Below are 26,852 nucleotides of genomic sequence, written 5' to 3'. Positions count from 1 at the left end.
TGCAGCTGCATTGTGTGGCAGCTCCCCGTGTGGCCCCCATTAAGGTGACAGTACGGGTCAATGGCCACCCGCTTGAGATGGAGTTGGACACTGGCGCAGCGGTCTCCATGATCGCCCAGAGGACATTCGACCACATCAAGCATGGTATACAGACCCTTACATTAACCGACTCACAGGCCAGGTTGGCCACCTACACTGGGGAACCACTGGACATTGCAGGAACTACAATGACCCCTGTTTATGGACGCCAGGAGGGGCTTATCGTGGTGCGCGGCCATGGGCCCAGCCTGTTGGGTCGGGACTGGTTGCGCCATTTGCGGTTGCAATGGCAGCACATCCTCCAAACAGTTTCTGAGGGGTTGACTGAGGTGCTAGGACGATACCCAGATGTATTCCAGCCCGGTTTGGGGAAAGTAAAAGGGGCCGTAGCCCGTATCCAAGTCGAACCAGGAGCCACGCCACGCTATTTCCGGGCGCGCCCGGTGCCTTGCGCCTTGCTTGAGAAAGTAGAAGGGGAGCTCACTCATTTGGAGAGTTTGGGTATTATCAGGCCCGTCCGCTTTGCTGACTGGGCAGCACCAATTGTACCTTTAATGAAGCCAGATGCCACAGTTCGCTTGTGTGGCGACTATAAACTTAGTGAATACTGCTTCCCGACTTGACCGATATCCAATGCCTCGCATAGAGGATCTCTACGCGAAGCTTGCAGGTGGACTCTCGTTCACCAAATTAGATATGAGTCACGCCTACCTGCAGTTGGAGCTGGACCCTGCCTCCCGACCATATGTAATGATTAATACACACCGGGGCCTGTATGAATATACACTGTTGCCCTTTGGAGTATCCTCTGCCTGCGCAATTTTTCAACGTGTTATGGAGGGCATTTTGAGAGGTTTACCACTTTGCTGTCTACTTAGATGACGTTTTGATTACAGGGACGTCGAAGCAGGAACATTTGGAAAATCTGGAGGATGTCCTTAGACGCCTTTCGGAGGCTGGAGTCCGTTTACGTCGCACAAAGTGCGTATTTCAGGCAAAGGAAGTAGTCTACCTAGGTTATCGGGTGGACCGCGAAGGTTTGCACCCCGTCGCAGAGAAGGTGCGTGCAATTCAACATGCCCCCCCGCCCCGACTGACACTTCGAACCTTCGTTCTTTTCTCGGTCTCATAAACTATTACGGGAAGTTCCTCCCCAATCTGGCAACTACGCTGGCCCCTTTGCACCTTCTGCTAAAGAAAAATCATACCTGGGTTTGGGGTCAGCCGCAAGAAACCGCTTTCCAGCTGGTAAAGCAACAATTGTCGTTGTCTGGGTTACTAACCCACTATGATCCTGGAAAGCCTTTGCTCGTCACGTGATGCATCCCCGTATGGTATTGGGGCCGTCCTGTCCCACAAGATGGAGAACGGGGCCGAGCGACCGATAGCTTTCGCCTCCCGCACATTGATTGCAGCGGAGAAAATGTACGCGCAGATCGAGAAGGAGGGCCTGGCAGTGGTTTTTGCGGTGAAACGCTTCCACCAGTAAGTGTATGGCCGCCATTCCACTATCGTGACTGATCATAAGCCTCTGCTGGGACTTTTCAGAGAGGATAAGCCAATACCGCTCATTGCTTCCACACGGATCCAGCGCTGGGCTTTGTTGCTTGCTGCATACGAGTATTCTCTGGAGCACAAACCAGGTACGCAGATAGCAAATGCCGACGCACTGAGCCGATTGCCTTTATCGACCGGCCCCATGCCGACCCCCACGACCGGTGAGGTGGTTGCAACCCTAAATTTTATGGACACCTTGCCTGTCACGGCATCACAGATCCATGAGGGGACCCAGACGGAGCCAGTCCTGTCAAAGGTTCGGCACATAGTCCTGTATGGTGGGCAGCATAGACAGCTCCCAGGCGAGTTGCGGGCATTTTCCTCCAAGCTGTCAGAATTCAGCGTGGAAGACAGCATCCTCTGGTGGGGGACGCGTGTGATTGTACCGGAAAAAGGCCAGGAACTGATACTAACAGACTTGCACAATGGGCATCCAGGTGTGACCAAAATGACAATGTTGGCCCAGAGTTATGTCTGGTGGCCAGGCCTCGACACCGACATTGAGAAGGTGGCCCAAAACTGCTCCATTTGCCAGGAGCATCAGAAGCTTCCGCCGGCCGCGTCCCTACATCACAGGGAATGGCCAGGGCGGCCTTGGGCACGCTTGCATGCAGATTTCACAGGCCCTTTTCAAGGATCCATGTTCCTTTTATTAATTGACGCCCAGTCTAAATGGCTAGAGGTGCATAAGATGCAGGGGAAAACGTCCTGCGCAACAATTGAAAAGATGCATTTGTCGTTTAGTACGCATGGCCTCTCCGAGGTGCCGGTCACGGATAACGGCACTCCATTCACGAGTGAGGAGTTTGCAAGGTTCACGAAGATGAACGGCATACGCCATATCCGCACTGCCCCTTACAACCCGGCTTCAAATTGGTTGGCAGAGCGCGCAGTGCAGACATTCAAACGAGGCCTAAAGAAGCAGTCTTCCGGATCAATGGACACGAGACTGGCTCGCTTTTTGTTTACGTATAGGACCACCCCCCCATGCGGTGACTGGGGTAGCTCCCACAGAACTCCTAATGGGCCGGAGACTTCGCACCCGCCTTAGTATGGTTTTCCCGGACATTGGCGCAAAAGTACGCCTCACACAAGAACGGCAGGGACAGGGATTTTCTCAGCATTGGCCGATTCGGCAGTTTGCGCCCGGTGACCCAGTGTTCGTTCGGAATTTTGCTGGTGGTGCCCAATGGGTTCCTGGTGTAATCCTTCGCCAAACGGGCCCTATATCTTACCAGGTGCAAGCCCAGGGTCGTCTTCAGCGCAAACATGTAGACCACGTTCGGTCCAGAAGACTATCCCCTCAAAAGATTCCCCGCCCCCGTAGCTCATTTCTACAGCCGCAGAGACCAGAGACAAGGGAAGGTAGTCCTCACAAACTTCCACTGGTGCCTCACTCGAAGCCTGCGCAGGTCATTACGGGACCGAATGGAGATTGAGACGCTGACATGACGGAGGCAGCAGACTCTGATTCCGAGATGGAGACACAGGATGCATCAGAGGGGGAATCCTCGGGTCCACGGGCCGTGGATGTACAACCGTTGCGCCGTTCATCACGGAAGCACCGGTCTCCGTCTCGTTACACGCCGCCTGATCCAGCGCCGCGTGCAAATGGTGTCCGGCCTGCGGCCAAACGAGTCCGACGCCCTCCTTCGCCAGGGTCTTCGGTGGATTCCTTGGACTTTGGGGGAGGGATGGATGTTATAACCTGCCTACTTACCATTGGCTGGGGACTAATGACAATCCCACAATTCTGTGGGAGAAGGAGCTGCCCCAATGAGAGGGGCGGAGAAACCATTAGTAAATTCCTAGTATAAATAAAGCTGGCCAGTTCAGGAACCAACTCAAAATCTTCAATACTTCCTTAATTTCTTTACAAGAAAAAATAGGATTAATTAACGCAATACAATAGTGTCCATATTGTGTAAATTGTAAGTCCACAGTTTTTTCCAAATACGATGACCTTGTCGTTTTCCATGTCAAGTTTTATATGTGCTTTCTTCATCAATGGTTGGCTCAAGAGTGAAGGTATTTCATTTCACTGGATACAACATCCATGCAAATGAAATGATTCCTTCTGGCGATTTTACAAGAAATCACTATTTTCAGCGATTTACGGGTATTATCATCCCTAAATCTCAAACTCGTGGCACTTCCAAATTCCTTAACCTTGCTTCAATCTTTGTCACTTGGAATGCAGGTAACATTTCAAGCATTCTATTCCACATGTGGTAGAAATATATCCACTGTCTAATACGGCACTATTGAAGGACTCTAACCAGCACATTCATCACTACACTGAAACTTCTTGTTACTAAGACATTTTCTCTCTTTGGTCAATATGTCCCTCTTCTTCTTCTGAGTCTTCTGTCTCGTGTTTGTTTCAAACATCCTATTCTATCTCTTCATACAGTTTATTACATAATGGAATTTCGAATCACACCTAAAACACCGATTGACAAACAGTGTGCAATTCTGCGGTTCATTTTTCCCAATTCAGTCCTCCCAAGGTGTTTCTGTCCTCAGTATTTTTAGTTATAAATCTTCTTTCGTATTGATGCTTGCAGCCTGTTTCTAGATCACCTTGCCATCCCGTTAACATCATGTCCTCCATAGTCTGCCTTATCGCCGATCAGCCCATCTGTGCCATGAATGCTGTTGGGAAGAAATATTTGTCCAGGAACTTTTTTTTTTAAAGAGCCTCTGATATTTCTTCTAACAGGGTGTCATTCTGCAAATGTAACTCCTGTCAAAGACAGAAGCTGATCCATATTTGTAACTTTTGTTACAATGCAATAATTTAACCGTTAGTACTGATTGAGGGATTTTTAGATGGAGTTTTTGCAGCCTCGCAAATTATTCCATTTTATACTATTCTATGGGGTTATCCTCTGACTCTCTGAATCTGTCTAAATCTGCCGAGGTCTCATCGACACTTAATAAGTTGTCCTTTTGGTAAGTTTTATTCATGAAAGTTAGTCATGTATCCAAACTTTCAAATGAGTCCAACTTATCCCAATCCAATTCCGAGAATTTTGATTTATACAAGATTCTGTTGGTAGCACAGAATTTAATATTGTTGACAAAAAGAGACATGCGATCAAAGCTTTTTGTCTTGCGCTTATCAGGATAGATATGCAAGGTAGAACAACAATTTATACTGCATGATAAAAGAGTGCTAATTGACTGGCAAGTGGACTCTGATTGGTGGAGGTATTGCCATGGAGAGTGCAGTATAGAACAGTAAACTGCCCAACTTTGTTCAAATTTAAACCAGGCAGTTCGACTCTGATTCCTCACGGTGTTTCCCTGGAGAATGAACCAGGGAATGACTTCCCAAGCTTTTGTTCAGTTGAAAAGGCCAGAATGTGTGGACATGTTCAATCTGCAAAGGACAGAGCCCTGTGTGTGAATATATAGGTGTAAATATTGTCATGTGAGAGTACCTCTAAGAAATGGATGTTTAAGCAATGTACCTTTAAGGAATGGAGTTGATCATATTACTGAAGTGATGTCAGAGGTTGGGGGGGGGGGGGAGCTGAGCTCACTTCTGCTTTTGGTTTCAGTTTTGCTGAGAGCAGCTAAAAAGTGCCTGGCTGGTTTTGCTGAGAGCAGCTAAAAAGTACCTGGCTGTTTTTGCTGTGAGCTGCTTAAAAGGAGAGAGCCAGTTTGAGACAGCAGCTTGAGAAGTTCTGGTTTGCTGTGATCTGCTTGAAGGGAGAAAGCCAGGTTTGAGAAAGCAGCTTGGGTGTGTGTGTGTGTTTCCAGAGAGCTGCAGGAAGAAAAGCAAGGTGCTGGAGCTGAAGTCAACCAAGCTGATTTTTCTCTGCCATAAAACAGAAAATATATATTAACTGTGACCTGATGTGTGACTGTTTTGAAGGTTTGAAGCCTTTTGGATGTTTGAAGGAACATTTTGAGGGATTATTTAGTGGTGCATTATTTTCAGGGTTATCTATGAAGTAAGGGGTGTTAAGGGATCCAATGTTTATTGAAAAGGTTAAGTTAAGTTCATAGAATAAACATTGTTTTGTGTTTAAAAAAAAAAAAAAACCCACATGTCCATAATTGTAATATCACACCTGGGGAACAAGCCACGTGCTCGGAAAAGCAACAAAGCCATTAAAGGAAGAGGTTGGTTGAACTCCATAATACATTTTGGGGTTCTGAAAACGCCTCGCCCATAACAATTGGGTGCTCGAGGAGGATAAAAGTCTATCGATTGGATTGACTTTTGTGAACTTAAAGACAGTGAAGGATTGTTGCTTTTCCGGTGTGGTATTTTAGTTTAAGTGGGGAGAGTGTTGTGAATACTGGCTCTTTCGGAGGCTCAGACATTTTTGGAGTTGGACGCAGTGACACGTGATACCTTACGGACAGAGAACAAAAACAGACTGTTGGGTTTGGCAAAAGCATTGCAATTAACACTGCCTAGCAAAATACGAAAAGTTTGAGGTACTTAACGCGGTATCTGCGCATTTACGTTTGCCTGAGATACATTCTGACTCATTAGATATGGCAAAGCTCCAGTTGCAGATTAAGCAATTTAAACATTAAAAGGAATTAAAGCAACTTGAACATGAAAAAGAATTAAAGTGGCTTGAATATGCAATGAAAGAAAAAGAAAGAGATATAGAGAGGAAAAAGAAAAGGAGAGAGAAGAAAGAAACAAAGAAAGAGATAGAGAGGAAAGGGGAAAAAGAGAGTTTGAACTTCGGAAAATGGCTCTGAAACATGAAAATCAGTTAACATTGGCAGATGTGAAGGGACACGTAACAGTTGGAGGGGATGGATGTGGATAATGAGACAGAGCGGCATAGGCGAAGGCGGGGTGGGGATCTATTTAAATATGTCCAAGCATTGCCAAGGTTTGACGAGAAGGAGGTAGACGCCTTTTTCATTTCATTTGAGAAGGTAGCTAAACAAATGAAATGGCCACAGGACATGTGGGTATTACTGATTCAAACAAAGCTGGGAGGTAGAGCTAGTGAAGTGTTTGCATTACTACCGGAGGAGGTATCTGGGACGTATGAGGTGGTGAAAAAATCCATCTTGGGTGCATATGCACTAGTGCCTGAAGCCTACAGACAAAGGTTTAGAAATTTAAGGAAAGAATTTGGTCAAACATACATGGAGTTTGAAAGGCTCAAACAGAGTAATTTTGCTAGGTGATTAAGGGCTTTGAAAATAGACCAAACGTATGAAGCTCTCCGAGAAATTATACTTTTGGAGGACTTTAAAAATTCAATTCCTGATGTAGTGAGAACTCATGTGGAAGAACAGAGGGTTAAAACTGCGAGATTAGCAGCAGAAATGGCAGATGATTATGAATTAGTTCATAAATCAAAGATTGGTTTGCGACATCAGTTTCAGCCGGTGAGGGATAGAAACTGGGGACAGGAGAAATACTCAAGTGGTAAAGGTAAAGGTGATCTGATGGGAGACAATAAAGTGAGTGCACCTCAGATTAAAAAAGAAATCCAGGAGGGTGGAAAAGAGATGCAAAGTTTCAAATGTTTTCCCTGTAATAAACTAGGCCATGTAAAGTCACAGTGTTGAAGAAAAGCACTGGAAAGCCTGATGTGGTAAAACAGGATAAGACAGTGGGATTTGTTAGAGTGGTAAAGGAAAGCCCAAGGGAAGCGAAGGAGGAGCAAACGATTGCACAGCCTGTTCAAGAAGTAATTGTTAAGAAGGTGTCAGATGTCTTTAAAGAATTTACTTGTGTGGGTAAAGTTTACTTGTGTATCAGGAGGAACAGGTAAAGAAGTCACAATTTTAAGCGATACAGGGGCTAGTCAATCTTTAATGGTAAGAGATGAGGAATTGTGTGGTTTGGGAAGAATGTTGCCAGAAAAGGTGATATGTGGAATTCAGGGTAAGAGGAGTAGAGTTCCATTATATAAGGTAAGGTTGGAAAGTCCAGTGAAGAGTGGTGAAGTGGTAGTAGGAGTAATAGAGAAACTATCTTGTCCAGGAATACAGTTTATCTTGGGTAATGATATAACTGGATCGCAGGTGGGAGTGATGCCTACTGTGGTTGATAAGCCAGTGGAAAATCAGACAACTGAAGGGTTGAAGGACGAATATCCTGGGATTTTTCCAGATTGTGTGGTAACAAGGTCGCAAAGTCACAGGTTAAGACAAGAGGAGAAATCAAAGAGTGAAGATGAAGTTGAAGTGCAATTATCCGAAACGATTTTTGATCAGATGGTTGAAAAAGAACAAGAAAGGTGGAGGATGAGGCGGATATTTTTAGTTCAGGAAAATTGGCGGAGTTACAACTGAAAGATGTAGAAATAAAACGGATATATCAGAAAGCATATACGGAAGAGGAATCTGAGAGTATACCAGAGTGTTATTACCATAAAAGTGATGTCTTGATGAGAAAATGGAGACCTGTACATATGCAGGCAGACGAAAAGTGGGCAAAAGTTCATCAAGTAGTATTGCCGGTAGGGTATAAAAAGGAGGTGTTGCGAGTTGCACATGAGGTACCAGTGGGAGGTCATTTGGGAATAAGGAAAACTCAAGCTAAAATCCAGAAACATTTTTATTGGCCTGGACTACATAAAGATGTAGTTAAATTTTGTCAATCATGTCACACATGTCAAGTGATAGGGAAACCTCTAGCAGTGATAAAACCAGCGCCCTTAATACCCATTCCAGCATTTGAGGAACCTTTTACAAGGGTCCTACTCGATTGTGTAGTACCGCTTCCTAAAACAAAAAGTGGGAATCAATATCTTTTGACTATAATGGATGTGTCTACTAGGTTTCCAGAGGCCATTCCAGTATGTAATATTACAGCTAAAAGGATTGTGGAGAAGTTACTTAAATTCTTTACGAGATATGGACGATCCACAGAAATTCAATCGGATCAAGGATCAAATTTTACTTCAAAGTAGTTATGGATAGCTGAGGAATAAAACAATTTAAATCAACTGCGTACCATCCAGAATCGCAGGGAGCGTTAGAAAGGTGGCATCAGACATTAAAGACAATGTTGAGGGCGTATTGTCAAGATTATCTAGAGGATTGGGATAAAGGAATCCCATTCGTATTGTTTGCAATTATGGATGCACCTAATGAGTCAACCAAATTTAGTCCTTTTGAACTAATTTTGGGTCATGAGGTAAGAGGGCCACTTAAATTGATTAAGGAAAAATTGGTGGGTGAGAAATCGGAAATTACACTATTGGATTAAGTGTCAAATTTTAGGGAACGATTGAATAGAGCAGGTGAATTGGCTAGACAACATTTGAAAGTTGCACAAAAAGTGATGATGAAACGGGTAGCAGGCAAGAAATCCAAAGTTCGTAGTTTTGCCAGTGGGGATAAAGTTTTAGTGTTGTTACCAGTGGTAGGTGAGCCTTTAAAAGCTAGGTTTTGTGGACCATATCAGATTGAAAGGAAATTAAGTGAGGTGAATTCGGTGGTAAAAACACCAGATACAAGGAAGACTCACCGAGTGTGTCATGTGAATATGCTTAAAAGGTACTTTGACAGGGAAGGAGAGAAAAAGGAGGTTTTAATGATTCTAACTCCAAGTGACGAACCAAATCCAGATGACTGTGAATTTGACATACCTCAAATTAAATTGGAAAATGAGAATGTTCTTAGAAATTGGGATAAATTGTTGAGTTACCTTCCAGAGGAAAAACTAACTGACCTGAAAGTTATTGATATCACATGGGCAAGTTTGCAGAGATAAATTGGGAAGTACTCAAATGGCTATACATGATGTAGATGTGGGAAATGCTGTTCCTATCAAACAACATCCATATAGACATAATCCTTTAAAATTGGCACAAGTTAACAGAGATTGAGAGTATGCTTAAAAATGGCATAATTGAAGTGGGTTGCAGCCAATGGAGCTCACCCATAGTGATGGTACCTAAACCAGACGGTACCCAACGGTTGTGTGTGGACTACAGAAAGGTGAATGCAGTTACAAGAACGGACTCTTACCCTATCCCACGTTTGAAGGATTGCGTTGAGAAAGTGGGACACTGTTTTTATTTCCAACTTCCAGACATGGAAAGAACATTTAAAACATCGTATGGAGTTCTTCGATCGACTTCAGGCGGCGGGTTTGGTGATGAACCTAGCCGAAAGTGAATTTGGAGAAGCCCGAATCACTTCCCTTGCGGAGTTTCCGATACCCACAAGACGAAGGGAAAAAATGTGATTTCTTAGCATGCGTGGATTTGATCGAACCTTTGTGCAAATGTTTTGTGGCATGATTACTCCACTGATGGCCTTGCTAACGAAACGTAAAAAATTTCAATGGACAACGGACTTTCGACAGGCGTTTGACTGTCTGAAAGCTGTGATAACCAATGCTCCTGTATTGGAGAATTGCAAGGGACTCATTGGGCAGATTGAACTAAAGTATCTAGGGCGAGATTCTCCGACACCCCCCCCCGCCGGTCGCAGAATTGCCGGGGGCTGGCGTGAATCCCGCCCCCGTCGGTTGCCAAATTCTCCGGCACCGAATATTCGGCGGGGGCGGGAATCGCACCGCACCAGTTGGCGTCCCCGCAGCCCTGCAATTCTCCGGCCCAGATGGGCCGAAGTCCCGCCGCTAAAATGCCTGTCCCGCCGGTGTAGATTAAACCACCTACCCTACCAGCGGGACAAGGCGGCACGGGCGGGGTCCTGGGGGCGCGGGGCGATCTGGCTCCGGGTTGTGCCCCCACGGTGGCCTGGCCCGCGATCAGGGCCCACCGATCTGCGGGCGGACCTGTGCCGTGGGGGCACTCTTTCCCTTCCACCTTCGCCACTGTCTCCACCATGGCGGAGGTGGAAGAGACTCCCTCCACTGCGCATGCGCGGAAATGCCATCAGCGGCCGCTAACGCTCCCGCACATGCGCCGCCCGGAGATGTCATTTCCGTGCCAGCTGGCGGGGCACCAAAGAAAGGCCTTTTCCGCCAGCTGGCGGGGCGGAAATTCGTCCGGCGCGGGCCTAGCCCGATAAGGTTGGGGCTCGGCCCCCAAGATGCGGAGCATTCCGCACCTTCGGGGCGGCGCGATGCCCGACTGATTTGCACCGTTTTGGGCGGCAGTCGGCGGACATCGCGCCGATACCGGAGAACGGGGCAGCACGGTAGCATTGTGGATAGCACAAATGCTTCACAGTTCCAGGGTCCCAGGTTCGATTCCGGCTTGGGTCACTGTCTGTGCGGAGTCTGTACATCCTCCCAGTGTGTGCGTGGGTTTCCTCCGGGTGCTCCGGTTTCCTCCCACCATCCAAAGATGTGCGGGTTAGGTGGATTGGCCATGATAAATTGCCCATAGTGTCCAAAATTGCCCATAGTGTTGGGTGGGGTTACTGGGTTATGGGGATAGGGTGGAGGTGTGGACCTTGGGTGGGGTGCTCTTTCCAAGAGCCGGTGCAGACTCGATGGGCCGAATGGCCTCCTTCTGCACTGTAAATTCTATGAAAACTTCTATGAATTTCGCCCCTGGTTCTAAAGAGAAATGCCGAGGAGTAGAGGATTGGATCGATCGTGCAGAGACTTTCTTGTTCAAAGTGACTGTCAATCGAGAAGGTTTTCAGTTGGAGGAAAAAGAACGGGAAAAATTGACTTTATTATTATACCTGTTTGCCTGTGTTGTTTTTTTTTAAACCGGTAAAGTGCTTTATTGTGTGCATTTCTTAATGGATGGTGCAAAAGTGAAAAATGAAACCATCTTGAAGTTGATGGGGTTTTTTTTTTTTCTTGTGGGGAGGTGTCATGGGAGAGTACCTTTAAGAAATGGATTTTAAGCAATGTACCTTTAAGGAATGGAGTTGATCATATTACTGAAGTGATGTCAGAGGTTGGGGTGGGGAGCCGAGCTCACTTCTGCTTTTGGTTTCAGTTTTGCTGAGAGCAGCTAAAAAGTGCCTGGCTGTTTTTGCTGTGAGCTGCTTAAAAGGAGAACGCCAGTTTGAGACAGAAGCTTGAGAAGTTCTGGTTTGCTGTGATCTGCTTGAAGGGAGAAAGACAGGTTTGAGAAAGCAGCTTGGGTGTGTGTGTGTGTTTCCAGAAAGCTGCAGGAAGAAAAGCAAGGTGCTGGAGCTGAAGTCAACCAAGCTGATTTTTCTCTGCCATAAAACAGAAAATATATATTAACTGTGACCTGATGTGTGACTGTTTTGAAGGTTTGAAGCCTTTTGGATGTTTGAAGGAACATTTTGAGGGATTATTTAGTGGTGCATTATTTTCAGGGTTATCTTTGAAGTAAGGGGTGTTAAGGGGTCCAATGTTTGTTTAAAAGGTTAAGTTGAGTTCATAGAGTGTTTAAAGACCACGTGTCTATAATTGCAATATCACACCTGGGGAACAAGCCGCCTGCTCAGAAAAGCAACAAATCCATTAAAGGAAGAGGTTGGTTGAACTCCATGATACATTTTGGGGTTCTGAAAACGCCTCGCCCATAACAATATATATGGCTCGCAGCAGGCCTAAGTGAGGCACATGCAAATCGAGCTGACTATCTAAAATAGGCTTTCAGTGTAATTCTTTGAACAATCCGGATTGTTTAGCAAGTATCGTCCAATCACGGGATCACATCTAAATGTTGGACACTATATTTTGAGTTTTTCAAGCACAGGCTGGTTGGGCCCAGTCAGAACTTGCAAACATCCGAAAGGACATGCTGTTTGATATGATCGACCAGTCGTCAGGATGTATGTCCTATATATCTGGCATCACACTGGAAACTCAAATTCATATATCACATTACTCATTTATGCATTAGACAGAAAATCTTTTTGGTTTGATAGCTGCACCCTATTACTGGAGGATACTACTCTTGTTGCTACTACATAGCAATTGCATGCAACAGCTATTGCCACCTGTTGCACAAATTTTTTCAATCATCGTCAGGTTTCAATTTTAAGAGAAAATCCTTTGAATCATCAGATTACTAGACCCGTATAAATAATTTCAACATTACTATTGGCTCTCCAAGCAGGAGTAGTTGCACAAAATTTTAATTTGAAGTTTTGAGGGTTTTAAACTTTAAATTGTCAGTACTTCCCTGCATATAACACACATGGGCTTTGCAACCCGATTTGCATTGGCAAAGCCATCCCTCAAAATCATCTTTACACTTTGTTCCACATTTCAGTTGCTTCTTAATGGGTTGTTAACCAGAGGCCCTGGGTTCACACCAGCACTGTTTTGTCCTGCCATGGACACTCCTGAGCAGCACACACCAGCACTGCTTTGCCCTGCTATAGACTCTCCTGTGCAACTCTCTCTGGTAGATTTAGTTGTGAGATCCTGGCCTGTTTGTGTCTCTGGCCCTCTATTGCTTATTACAAAATGATGTATTTTCAATTTTTCACAGTCCTGTTGCCTTGCTTGCTACAAATGGAGGAATCTCTCCTCCGTGATTTTGCATGCAAAGCCCGGTCAGACAGGGCGCATGACAAAATTGTATGTGCTGGGCTCGTGACCTGCTCTCTGCTGCCACTTTATTGGGAAGTCTCCAGCGTATTAAAAAATAAATTTGGTCCTGGGAGTGTGCTAACGTTAGGAGGAGGCAGTTTGCCCCGCTGAGCTCCGGGTTATGGAGGAATACGCACAGGAGCCATGGTGAGTGGAGAGTAGCAGGGCCGGGACAGATAGGTTGCTGGGGAAGGCCAGCGCAAGGGCAGACTTGGTGAACAGAGACAGGAGGGGGAGGACCTTAGATCTTGGGTATGCTCACTGCCTGATCCAACTGAGGGGGCATGCATGCGCAGGCTGGCCAGCATTCTTGAAAGCTGGTCGTGGCCTTTGGGCACTTCTCCCACGATCGGGAACTCCGTGACCCACCCAACACCCCCCCTGACTTTGAAAACTGCTGCCTTAAACAATGCTAATAGCTGCAGTGGCACAGTAATCCTTACCTGCAATACGTATTCCCCCTCAAACGACAAAAAAAAAATCTCAGCTCCACAGAGAACCCCCCCCCCCCCCTCCCTCCTTAACCCAAACAAAACTGCATTAGGCCTAGCTTTTTATGATGCCTTAATTGCATCCCCGGATCCCAAATCCTTTTAAACCAGGATTATTTAAACACATAGGCTTTTAACCCCTCTGGCTTTTAACCCCTCCTGCAAGTAGGTGACACGGTAGCACAGTGGTTAGCAGCACTGTTGCTTCACAGCACCAGGGACCTGGGTTCGATTCCCGGTTTAGGTCACTGTCTGTGCGGAGTCTGCAAGTTCTCCCCGTGTCTGCGTGGGTTTCCTCCGGGTGCTCCGGTTTCCTCCCACAGTCCAAAGATGTGCAGGTTAGGTGGGTTGGTCACACTAAACTTCCCTGCAGTGTCCAAAAATTGCTGGGTTACAGGAATAGGGTGGAGGTGTGGGCTTGGGTTGGGTGCTCTTTCAGGGGCCAGTATAGAGTCGATAGGCCGAATGGCCTACTTCTGCACTGTAAATTCTATGATTCTATGCACCAAATACTGATTATACAGTATATCTGAAATTCCTACATTCATCACCGGTGCAATGCTAAACAAATGAACACATTGTTGAGTCGGTTACCTCATCCTTGACTTCTTATGTTCTTGAAGGTGGGCACCTGGGATCTGGTGATAATTCAATTTGATGTTGTCATTCGGGCAAGGCCAAATAAACAATACATTTGTGCCCACCTGTAAAGCTCAGACAAAAGCTCCCAGGAGAATCAAGTTGAAAACAAACGAAAATGTATATAGAGTACATTTTCAGGGTCATTTTTGGTGATATGAAAGCATGTCCCAATAAATGGGAGAATCATGCAAGGCAAAAATGATTGAATGAGGTTTTAAAAAATGGCCTAGCAGAATTTTTAAAAATACAATAAACAATATTGAGAATTTGAATCCAGACTGAAATCAGTTGAGGATATGCGAAAAGAATATGAAAAGTCAGAGAAAGATGCTAGAATTTCAACATTTGGAAGAGAGTCCAAATGTAAGAAAAAAGATGATTCAAGATTAGTTCAGAAGCAAAAAACTGCTCTGGAAATTTGAAATAAAAACAGAAAATGCTGGATACACTCAGCAGGTCAGGCAGCTTCTGTGGGAGTCAACATCAGATCAATGACTTTTCATTGGAACTTATATCTACCGGAATCATGAATTTAAATATCTTAACTAATCTCAGTAAAGTCACGTAGAAATATTTTTAAAATCAGGAAACGGTAGAGGTAATTTTACATGACAAATTCAGATTCAGTCATTTTAATTCATGTCTAAAACAATCTGACACGAGTAAATTAATCCAGTAGTTAAATCTTTAGAGGTTTCAAACCTCGCCAAGATAGCATACAAGTTGATCTTCAAGAAAATATGAGAAAGGAAATGGGTGAATCTCTGATCCACTTGTTTTACCAGTTTCATGCATACATACATGCAGCGGTGCCTTTGAAGACTGAACATTAGCAACAATAAAAACTGAGTCATCAATTTAGTAATTCTAAGTCAAACAATCAGAAAATAGAAGATTAATCAGCAGTACTTGGTCAGATATTATTCATATTCCTCTCACCAGCAGAATGATCATAATAGTAAACATTTTTCCAATGAGGTATGGAAGGGTTGAATGACTCCCCTCTTTTACTGCTCCTCGTTTGAGTGCAACCACTTTTCTTTTTAAAAAGGATATGCTGATGTGCTTTGACTAAGACACACACACACAAACACATCAATAAAAGGATTGATTAAGTGATACTTTAAAGTCCCCAAAAAAGTTACATGATAGGTTCCCATAGGTTGCTGACTCGAGTGGATCCAGGATGGACTGGGTGGCCATGCTGGTTTCTGCAGTGAGGCGGTTTAAAGATGTAGATTGACAATTATCTGTTCCTCTGGAGACAGCAGCTGCTGGTTAGACTTCTTTTAAAATCTCTGTCTGCGGCACATTGATAGTCAAACAGCAGAAGGGCAGAGAGCATGAGGCCCATACAGGATTGTGCCACCACAGCATCTTTTCTGCTTCTGTCTCTGGTCTGGAGAAAATGTTTCTTAAGCACAAAATTAGCTGGTTTGTCGCATGATCCTCTCTCTCCAACTGACCAGTGACCCACATATGGTCATGGCTGAAGTATTCCAGCTAGATAGCTTTGATTTGATCTGATTTTGACTGGGATGGATTCCTTTCTCAGCCAGAGTTCATTGTCTTAGATGATTGCATTTAATGCGTAGTCCCCAACTAGGTGATTGTTGGGATATCCTGTGAATGGGTGAGTTGATGACCCCATTCACATTCCTTCTGAAGTGTTCTAGACAGGCTAGCTCCATTTAATGGTACTGGAATTTATTGTGTACAGTGATACAAATTTTCAACCACCTTAGAAGCTGTGGTTTCAAGTAACTGCAATGTGGCTTCAGTCTTTTCAAATCCAATCTGTGGTTTCCAGCCAGTAAAGTCAAAGCAATTTTTTTAAAGCATAGCTTCATAACATGGAAGTTGCAGCAACAGGTATACTTAATCATTTTATAAGCAATTAATTTACTAAGCAACAACAGTGTTTATAATCAGTTTGGGTTTTCTGAAGGCATTTGATAAGGTAACACATGAAAGCCTTAATAAGATGATTAAGATGCATAGAATGTGCCAAATCAGCTGACGTAATTAAAACTAGATTTGATGATAGTTATAGTGCATGTACCAAAATCCACAACTGAATGCATGTCACAGCTGGAGTTCCACAGGTAGGAGGGTACTTACACAAATTAGTTGACAACATCAAGGTCTGTTTAGGTGATTGTTCAAAAGAGAAGAACAGCATTCACAAAGATCTGAAAGAATTAAACAGATTGTCTCAGAAGTGGTTGATGGACTTTAACATATATATTACACAACCTAAAATAAGAGAGAAGTTAAGCATGCTGGAACAAGAAACCAAAATTAGATCAACAATTCAATATTCCTGGGCAAAGATGGAGAAAGGAAAAAAAAAAAACTTGAAAACATTATTAACCTTTCAGAAACCGTCTGTCCAATGTGAAGCTGCCACTTAAATGCATCTCAAAAATACAACCCTACTAAGTAAACTTGTAAAATGTATAAGTGTGGTCACATCTATGGAATTATCAATGGTATGAGGCAACCCATCTTCAGAACCATGCTACTGCATGAGACAACGGTGCACACAAATCAAGGCTTTAAGAGTTTATGAAAAAAGGCTCACAGTTGAGTTTGCGTCCTGCTCTCAGAAGATGAAGAACTGTTATGATCTAAATTTAAAATACACTATAGATAACAGCTGGTAATATAACATACTACAAGTGCTGAATTATGGTCAGATGAAAATGGAACATGCCTTAAGCAAGGCAAGATAAAGATTCCTCCCCTCCCATTTCCAACTAGGAAGAAAGAAAAAATGAAACTCCACTGTGACTGGCCAGAATGGAGGTGATTGGGTAATTTCCCCATCAACCATTGCTTTAAAGGCCTGGGATTTCTTCCTGAATTTTCCTGGAGAAATCACGCTTCTTTTATCAGAAGAAGATACTGCTGTTCTGATCATGCACGAGTTCCGTTGGCTGTAGTTTGTGAAGACTCTTTTTAATGGAGACTCTGTAACAAATTTTGTTTGAACAAATTTTGTTTGTTGCAAGTCTTGCTGTAAGAACCACGCTGCCTCGAATTCAATGGTATCAGTTTACATTGCATTATTTGTATGGAAACACAATGGCCTTTGTTCAGAACAAGAACCCACAAACAACGAGATGAATCATAGAATGGTTAGAGCACAGGAGGTGGCCATGTGGCCTAGCATGTCTGTACCAACCTTCTGGAAGAGCTATTAATATTTCTACCAAGATAATTAGCTAATTTCCTATTGAAAGCCATGATTGAAGCCGTCTCCAATACATCAGATCATGCATTCAGGATTCTAATCATCGGTTGTGTAAAAAGGTTTTTTCTCATATCACCTCTGGTTCTTTGCCAATCTTCTTAAGTTACTTCCCTCTGGTTTTCAACCCTCATGCCGATAGGAACAGTTTCTTCCTACCTTTAATGCATAGACTCCGCAAGATTTTGAACACCTCTACCAAACCTCCTCTCAACCTTATGTTCTCTAATCATTTTTTAATATATTGGGTTGTTGCAGGGAAGAATACGGAGCAGGGTACTATGAGAATACCTCTTCTGTTATTCAAATAGTACCTAGAAATCATCAACATCCACCTGAACAACTGAAGCCTACAGATGCATTTCAGCTTAATGTCTCTGCAAAAGAAAAATCTTTGTAAATGCAACACCCTCTCAGTATTGCACTAAGTTGTCAGTCTATCTCTTGTAGGATTTAAACCTATAAACTTCTGATAAGGTTTCCAACTAACTCAAATGTCATGAAGGTAACAGATCAAGGATAATTACTGGAGTTAGAGTATAATGTAAATATTTAAATTTCTTTTACAATTCTGTAATATTGTTTCATTTTAACCTCAAGGAATTAGGAATAATCTAAGAGAATATTTCTTCAGGATATCAAAAGATTTGGGTCACAAAGCAGTCAATTTGTACAATGCCTGTGAAAAGACTGACCTTGAGGGCTCCAAGTGGCATTTTCTCTAGACCAAATGAGGCAAGTCAGCAGCAGTATGTCAGTGTACTATCACCATGTACGGTGGCACAAGTGGATAGCACTGTGGCTTCACAGCGCCAGGGTCCCAGGTTCGATTCCCCGCTGGGTCACTGTCTGTGCGGAGTCTGCATGTTCTCCCCGTGTCTGCATGGGTTTCCTCTGGGTGCTCCGGTTTCCTCCCACAGTCCAAAGACATGCAGGTTAGGTGGATTGGACATGATAAAATGCCCTTCGAGACCAAAGAAAAAGGTTAGGAGGGGTTATTGGGTTACGGGGATTGGGTGGAAGTGAGGGCTTAAATGGGTCGGTGCAGACTCGATGGGCCGAATGGCCTCCTTCTGCACTGTTCTATATATTCTATACTAATTAATGTCTAACGTTAAATTCAGATTCACTGAGTTGAAACTTCCTCCCTAGACAGCCAGGGACTAAAACAAGACTTAAATTTGTGAACAAGTCCAAAAAAAAAATTACTGAGAACTTTTCTCAAAAGGCCTCTACAATATAAACACAGTATCAAAGTAACAGTGTGCCAAATCATTTTTATTCCACTGTCTTACAAGGCATTCATTTGCATGGTGGAGCCTGAATTAATAATTCAACATTTTGAATGCTTTACACAATCCAAAGCCTTCTGTTTAAATTAGACATGTTACCTCTTGTTTCCACATGAAACAACTTTGTCTTGAATATCACATCAGGCAAACATAAACTATTGTATCAATATTTGTACTGCTTATTGTATGTCACCATATATCACCCAAATCTTAATGAAATGCAGAATAAATAATACTGCCAAAACAATTCATTTTTGTCTTAAATGAAGTTTTAAACACTCATTTTACAAATGTCAAAACTGTGACATTTGTTACAATGTCAAAAATTGCAAATTACCAACACTCCACTATTGGTTAAAAATAAAAACTGCAGAATTTGGCAGTATTACCTCCATGAAAGCATGCCCTCGGCTCTAGAAGAGCATGCATATGAGCAGTGTTCCAGACAGCACATCGGACTATTTTCGATAACTGATAAGTGATTTTGAGAAACAAAGTTTGAGAATTGAGAGGGCATTGAAAAGATACTTTTTGATCCACAGTGTTATACTGCTCTGGTGTGGATCTATGGAATTACCAAATAATATATCTTGCTTGACTGTAATTCACATACATTTTGGACAACTCAAAAAAAATTCTTTCCAAATTTGAAAGTGTGATAAATTTTACCCTTCTACTACATAAGCAGGAATCAAAGAAAAATGCACTGGTTTTATGTTTACATTTTTCAGTTTAGCAATTCAAACTTACTTTTGAAAATAATACAACTTAATCTTGTCAATGTCAAGGAGAATAAGCGAGACAAAAAATATTATATGAGTGTTATGATAAACTGAAAGAGCACCTTGAAAATGACAATGATCACAAATGACCACGGACTGAAAGAATACTTGTATATTATGAGACACATGCATGTTGTAATATTGCAAGTAAGAAGTTAACATATACAGAATGATTTGCCTCAATCACTCCTTACGATAGTGAGCTCCACATTTTTACCACCATCTGAATAAAGACATTTTCAAGATCTCTATTAGGTCACTCCTCAGCCTTTCTTCACTGTCGCTGGCTCGGTCAAAAAACTGAAATTCCCTTCTTCAAAGCACTGAGAATGTACCTACTCCAGGTAGACTGTAGTGGTGGCTCACTGCCACATTCTCCAGGGCAATTAGGGATGGACAACAAAAGCTGGCCTTCAGCAATGCCCACATCTCACAGAAGTATAAAAGAAAAGAAACCGAGCCGATTCATCTTTTCCTGATGGGTATAAACATGCATCTCTTGTATCATCCTTGTAAATCTTTTTCCATGTCTTTTCTGGTGTCTCTAAATCCTTTTCATATAATGACATCCAAAACATACTCCATGTAGTCTAACCAAGGATTGATATGCTTTTAAGATAACTTGTCTACTTTTCAATTCTATCCCTCTAGAAAGAAACTCTCATACTTGGTTTGCTTATTGTGGTCTTAAAATATTGTGTCACTACTTTTAGTGATTTGTTTATTTAATTGCTTTCCTATTCTGTTGAGATTCTTTTCCAATATGTGACTTCCTTCCTTTTCTTACCAAAATGTGATAGCACACCTTCTGCTGAAATTAATTTGCCAATTATATGCCCATATTGCTAGTTTATTAATGTCTTTCATAGAATTTACAGTGCAGAAGGAGGCCATTCGGCCCATCGAGTCTGCACTGGCTCTTAGAAAGAGCACCCTACCCAAGCCCACACCTCCACCCTATCCCCATTACCCAGTAACCCCACCCACCACGAAGGGCAATTTTGGACACTAAGGACAATTTAGCATGGCCAATCCACCTAACCCGCACATCTTTGGACTGTGGGAGGAAACCGGAGCACCCGGAGGAAACCCACGCACACACGGGGAGAACGTGCAGACTCCACACAGACAGTGACCCAAGCCAGGAATCGAACCTGGGACCCTGGAGCTGTGAAGCAATTCTGCTAACCACAATGCTACCGTGCTACCCTTGAAACCAGTCGCAGTCTCTCCAGTACTGATTCCCCCTCCCCCAAGTTGGTATTTACAGCATATTTAGAAGCTGTGTTTTGGATTACAAAGTCTAGATCTGGAAATTAACAGTGGTCCTAGCATTGATCCTTGTGGGAGCCCACTTTCCACTTTGTCCGAATGTGACTAACTATTCTTCTTCCCTTCTATCTACTTTCTATATCGCAGCCAGCTAGCTATTCATTCTGCTGCACCCCCTGTCGCCATGCTCTGACCTTATTCATTCGTCAATATATGGCACGTTATCAAAAGCCTTTTGGAAATGGAGATAAATTACATCTCTGTATTATTGTTGTCTGCTCTCACAGCTACATCCAAAGCATTCAATGAGATTGCTCAAACAAGACGGACTGTCCCTTTTGAAATCCATCCTCACTAATCGTTAGTATATTTTTGTTGTCTAGCTATTATTCCATTTTCTCCTTTTATAGGAATCCCATTACATTTCCTACCATAAAGTTAAACTGACTGTCCAAGGACATGTATTTCCCTTTTCAAATATGTGTTAGCTAGCTATCTGCCAGCATTCTGATTATTCAGCATGTGCAGCCACAACATCTTGTTTATGTTCTTAAATACGTTGTTGCAATCCATCTGAACCAGCAGTCTTGGAATTTCATTAGTTTATTTTAAAATCCTCTTACTTTAAATGCAGTTACAATTCCTTATCGTCCCAACATTGTGTCCACCTGATCTGCTTCTCTGATGAGTATAGAAACAAAGTAATTATTTAGTACTTCTACCATTTCACTATCATTTCCTGTGATTTCATTCTTTTCATCCCTTAGTGGCAATACAGCCAACCTGACTATCTTTTTTTTAATTTGTTTGCATGCCAGTAGAACATTTTTGGTATTTTGTTTTACGCTCCTTAATTTCATTTCATAGCTCTTTTGTCTTCTTAATTTTCTGACTTCTTGTCTCTTCGTATTTATTGAGTAGTTTTTCCTTATTATTTCGTGGAATACCCTTTTCCTGGATTCTTGCCTGTTTCCTATTGCTGTTCAACATTATTGCTTGACAATGTTGTCGTCTATTTTATTCTATTCTCAGTCTCCCAAAATTGGCTTTTCTCAAGACTATTATCCAGTTCTTTGTCAGAGGAACACAGTGTTGTGTTCTGTTATCTTGCCAATGCAATGATGTAGACAGAACATCTGATTGTGCAACTGGAACAATGATTTATTGACAAACACGTGGAAAGATAACAAACAGATTACTGTACAAAGTTACTTGAATTCTCCTGGAGCTACTCTCAGTGCGACTATCCTGTTGTACGTCCTACCACCAACTGGCGGGTCACTCCAGTCACCTGATGGATGTCTGGTGCCACCTGCTGGCCAGAGTCATACTGATAGTTCCGTGCACTGATATGCAACTATATACATTTATACAACTATATACATTTATGTGCATGCATATCACCACACACAAAGCTTAGGAACAGGAGTAGGTCATTCAGCTCTTTGAGGCTGCTCTGTCATGCACGAGACCATGGCTGATCTTATTGTGATCTCAACTCCACTTTCCCATCTGACCCCTAAACTACCTTGTCTATATCAATTACAAAGCAATTCAGCCCTTTGAGCCTTCGCCACCATTCAATCAGATCATGGCTGATCTCTTCCTGGAGTCAAATCCACCTCCCTACCCGTTCCACATCTCCCTTTACCCCATTTTTTATCAGAAATATATCTATCTCCTTCTTGAAACCATTAATGTCCAATGTCCAGCGTTGTCCAATCGTGGAATCACATTTAATGTTGAAACTATAAGTTTTGTAAGCACAAGCTGGCTGGGTAGGATCAGTGCTTTGCCTGTTGTGAACAGCCGAAGGGACATACTATTTGATTCAATCTGTCAGTCGTTGAGATTTACGGCCTACACACCTGGCATCACACCGGCACCGAAATTCACATACCATTTTATTAATTAATTTATTTGATAGGCATAACATCATTTTGCCTTTATGGCAACATCCTGTTAGCATAGAGTGCCACTCTTGTTGCTACTGCATAGTAACAGCTAGCTGTGCTCCTATATTTCCACACTCTTTTTTAGATACCAATTGGGGGACAACTAAGCCATTAAATTTTATCCTAGGCAGACGCTGATATGTATGAAACAAAACATGGAGGGATGTCCTACTAGGGGCTGGTTTAGCACAGTGGGGTAAATAGCTGGCTTGCAATGCAGAACAATGCCAGTAACGCGGGTTCAATTCCCGTACCAGCCTTCCCGACCAGGTGCCGGAATGTGACGACTAGGGGCTTTTCGCAGTAACTTCATTGAAGCCTACTTGTGACAATAAGCGATTATTATTATTATTACTAGCTTATAGATCTGATAGCTCATACCTGCTGAATATAAGTGGAATGTCTTTTGCAAGAGGAAGATGATTGATAAATGCACTAAATTTGATCTATTTCCCAAACTCTTGCTACAATACATTATCACCAAAAATTGTAACTCCAGTTCCATGATCAACACAGTTCTTAAATATTATCCAAAATCTTTTTTTAACATGATTTCTAACTTGCTTGCTTCTGTTACCTCTTCTGGAGCATACCCATTACTGGATCCCAGAGCAAATCGGCTGGTGGATCCATGCAATCAATGGGAGCAGAGCTGAGAAGGTTGTGGAGAAGTGCACCATTTTGCTAAAGATTGAACTTGTGAAACCTGGGTTAATTGAGAGTTGCTCTCTGATATTACACAGCAGTCTTGGAGTTCAATTAGATTATTTTAAAAATTAAAATCCTTGGCTAAATCCTTGAAGGAAAGGAACTGGTAATATACCTGAAGATTAGAGTCTTGAAAAGTATTGTGTCTGGAATTTGTGCCAAAACTGCTGTTGGATGACCTATCTTTGTTGCATGTGCTATTAAAAGGTATAATCTATACTGATAATGATTTGCCTATTAATTCAGTTCAATTTATGTTGATTTTGATTTGATTGTTAAGGTAACAACTTTAAAAGTTGTCCACTAGTTTTTCATTGGGTCTTTCAGTAAATTTGGTTCTTTTGGTTTGTTGATTTTCATGGAGTCATCACAACTTCAGGGACTCGGGTTTGATTCCTGGCTTGGGTCACTGTCTGTGCAGAGGCAGCACATTCTCCCAGTGTCTACTCCGGTTTCCGCCCACAAGTCCCAAAAGATGCACTGTTAGGTGAATTGGACATTCTAAATACTCCCTCCGTGTACCCGAACAGGCGCCATAGTGTGGCGACTAGGGGATTTTCACAGTAACTTCACTGCAGTCTTAATGTAAGCCTACATGTGACAATAATAAAGATTTTTATTCGTATGAAGGACAGTATGTGCATTGCTAACTAACCCATTAACCCATTGTTATTTATTATGCTTCTTTTGAATTTTTCCATTTAAGGGGCAATTTAATGTGGCCAATACACCTACCTTGCACATCTTTGGGGTGAGACCCATGCACACATGGGGAGAATGTGCAACTCCACAAGGACAGTGACCCGGGGCCTGGATCGAACCTGGGTCCTCGGTGCCATGAGGCAGCAGTGCTAACCATTATGCCACCGTCCCACCCCTAACCCACTGTTAATAACAGCTCCTCTCGTTATTTTAATGATCTTATTACCCTCCTGCTTTATAACTCTACTTATTCCGTGGTCATTTATTTCCCTTAGTTTCATCTGCACTATGCTCTCATTTCCTACTCTGGTTATATTTAGACTAGTTTGATTTCTTGTCGAAAAATATGCCACAGAATGACATGATGAATTTAATCTTCTGATGAGGCAAATGTCTTTCACATTGCATCTCTCGTGCAGTTTAATCTCAGAAATTGGCAGAGAATTGATGTATTTTCCCCCTTCACAGGGGTCTAACAATGCAACATTCACTGTTCAGGTTTGTACATCGATCGTGGCAACTTTGGTTAGGTACCGAATGGTAACAATTGAAAATAGGACTATTGGCACTCTTACTTCAGCAGATTACCCAGAGATAGTATTATTTCAGAGATAATAGCTTAGATATACGTCTCAGCAGATGCTGTATGGTATACCTGCCAAGAACTCTATTGATTTAAAATTATCATAAGAATTTTCCATCTTGGTTTTTAACCAATCTTTTAGAAGGCATATTTGGGCACATTGAGAATGCAAAACCTGAACAATTGAACCACAGAGGTATAATAATGTTATACTCATGCAAGATGGTAAGGTCACAAAGGCTGATAAACCATTGCGGCATCATGGTGCACCAGATCCATCAATGAAAATGTTGGAGCAATAAGTAACCTTGCCAGGGTGCAATACAGCAGCCAAGTCTCCATTCTTGCTTCTGATTTAAATGATTCCAGTTCAAATTGCAAATTCCACACCTGCAGCTGAACACAAGATCTTATTGATATTTCAGTTCAGGTTTAAGTGCTGCATTGTCAGAAATGATAATTTTCAGATGAATGATATTACCAAAGTTCCATACACTGATTAAGTTGTTAAATCATTATTCACAGGGCAGTGAGTTCTCTGCCTTGCTCAACATTCCTCAACCAACATCAATAAAGCAGACTAACTGGATACCTCAATGCTGTTTATGGGATTTGGCTGCATTTATCTAAACAACAGAAATAAATGCAATTCAAACATTATTTGCCATGAAGCAACTTCAGACATTGCCTCCCAAAAAATAAGACACTACGTAAATTCAACTCTTTATGACAATAAAGGATGTAGGATAATTATGTAAGGAACATGAAGGTTGAAGCAACCACACAATTCTCGACTCCACCTACAAAAGTTACCATTTTCGACGCTCTGGATTAAAATCACCACATTCCATTAATTCATGACAAGATAACAGGCATTTCGAGGGACAGATCTGAACTATCATTTTATTAAGAAATCACTTCAGATAAGAAAAATTATCATTTGCAAGCCAGTTCATGTTGAGGGGAAAGTCAACAAAATCACAAACACTTTTCTATAAACTGCCCTCTCCTTCGTCTTTGTTATTTTGAACTTTTTTTAAACAAACAAAAATTTTCTTTTGCATTTGTAGCCATGTTTACTAATGTCAGCAGCCCAGTTCATAATCCTTATATCCAACAATTATTCCTCAACTAATTCCTGAGAAGGGAGACCCATCCGTCACTTACTTCATTATTATTGTTGGAACTTGCTGTGTGCATATCACTTTTCTAACTCCTACAATAAAACAGTGTCCAGGGCTCAAAAAAGTACTTAATTAGCTGTAAACCATTTTGGAACATTAAGATTATGAAAAGCGCAATGTAAAATCAAAGTTATTCATTCATTCTTTTATATCTCCAAAGTCTATGTAGATTGCTGCATACATCTCACTAAATGAAGAGATTAAACTATTCATTACCGTTTATACTCCGGCTTTGGAGACATGGAGGTTATAACCAGTAGCCACAAAGTGAATACTGTGATTGTTAAATGCAAAGTGGCAGCAGGAAGGTATACTGCAGGCAAATTAGTAAGTTCTTCCAAATGTCTACTGCTAGCAATATTGAATTTTATCTAGTCCAGATATCTTGTTAAAGATTCATCATAATTTAACACAACTGTGAAGAAATTCAGCCTACGTGTAGAATCTGCAACGTAAAAGTGACTTAATTACTGGGTGCAACTTTGTATTAAAATACAATATTACTGCAAAAGAAGTTAGTAGTGAAGGACCTCATGTTTTATCTTGAATGAATTTCAGAACCAAACCTAATCAGGTGTAGTATTTACTTTAAAGCAAACTTTAGAAGCGTTACTATTCATTCACAACTTTCAAAATAACTTTCAAAATCTTTCACACTTAAAGTTAGAAATCAGCTTATACAAGGGACAAAAGGCTGCACTTGGTTCCATGCTCATTCTTTTCTCCAAATTTATGCCCTTTCTCGCATTCGATTTTCATGAACCATCTCATTGTGCCTTCAATGCCCTCCCCTCCACGCCCTGGGCTAATTGTTCCTAAATCAGCCATGAATGCAGCAACTCTCTTAACACTTGCATTTATTTGTCTTGAACATCCCAGTTCATCTTTTCCTGAACTAATTTTATTTCCAATGCATAAAGATTACCCTGGACAGGCAGTAAGCAGC

The 26,852-nt window shown here is 42.2% G+C and overlaps 1 protein-coding gene across 3 annotated transcripts in view; it reads right to left on the bottom strand.

Annotated features, from left to right (window-relative positions):
- ralgps2 (Ral GEF with PH domain and SH3 binding motif 2) overlaps positions 1-26,852 on the bottom strand; it is a 677,925-nt gene that overhangs the window by 615,732 nt on the left and 35,341 nt on the right. For all 3 annotated transcript variants that reach the window (XM_072511682.1, XM_072511681.1, XM_072511683.1), the window contains exon 2: positions 16,297-16,367. The gene's annotated coding sequence lies outside the window, so the exon portion shown is untranslated. The remainder of the gene's footprint in view (positions 1-16,296; positions 16,368-26,852) is intronic.

Source organism: Scyliorhinus torazame, chromosome 7 (assembly GCF_047496885.1).
Source record: "Scyliorhinus torazame isolate Kashiwa2021f chromosome 7, sScyTor2.1, whole genome shotgun sequence".
Taxonomy (NCBI): domain Eukaryota; kingdom Metazoa; phylum Chordata; class Chondrichthyes; order Carcharhiniformes; family Scyliorhinidae; genus Scyliorhinus; species Scyliorhinus torazame.
This window is presented reverse-complemented; position numbering and strand designations above follow the sequence as displayed.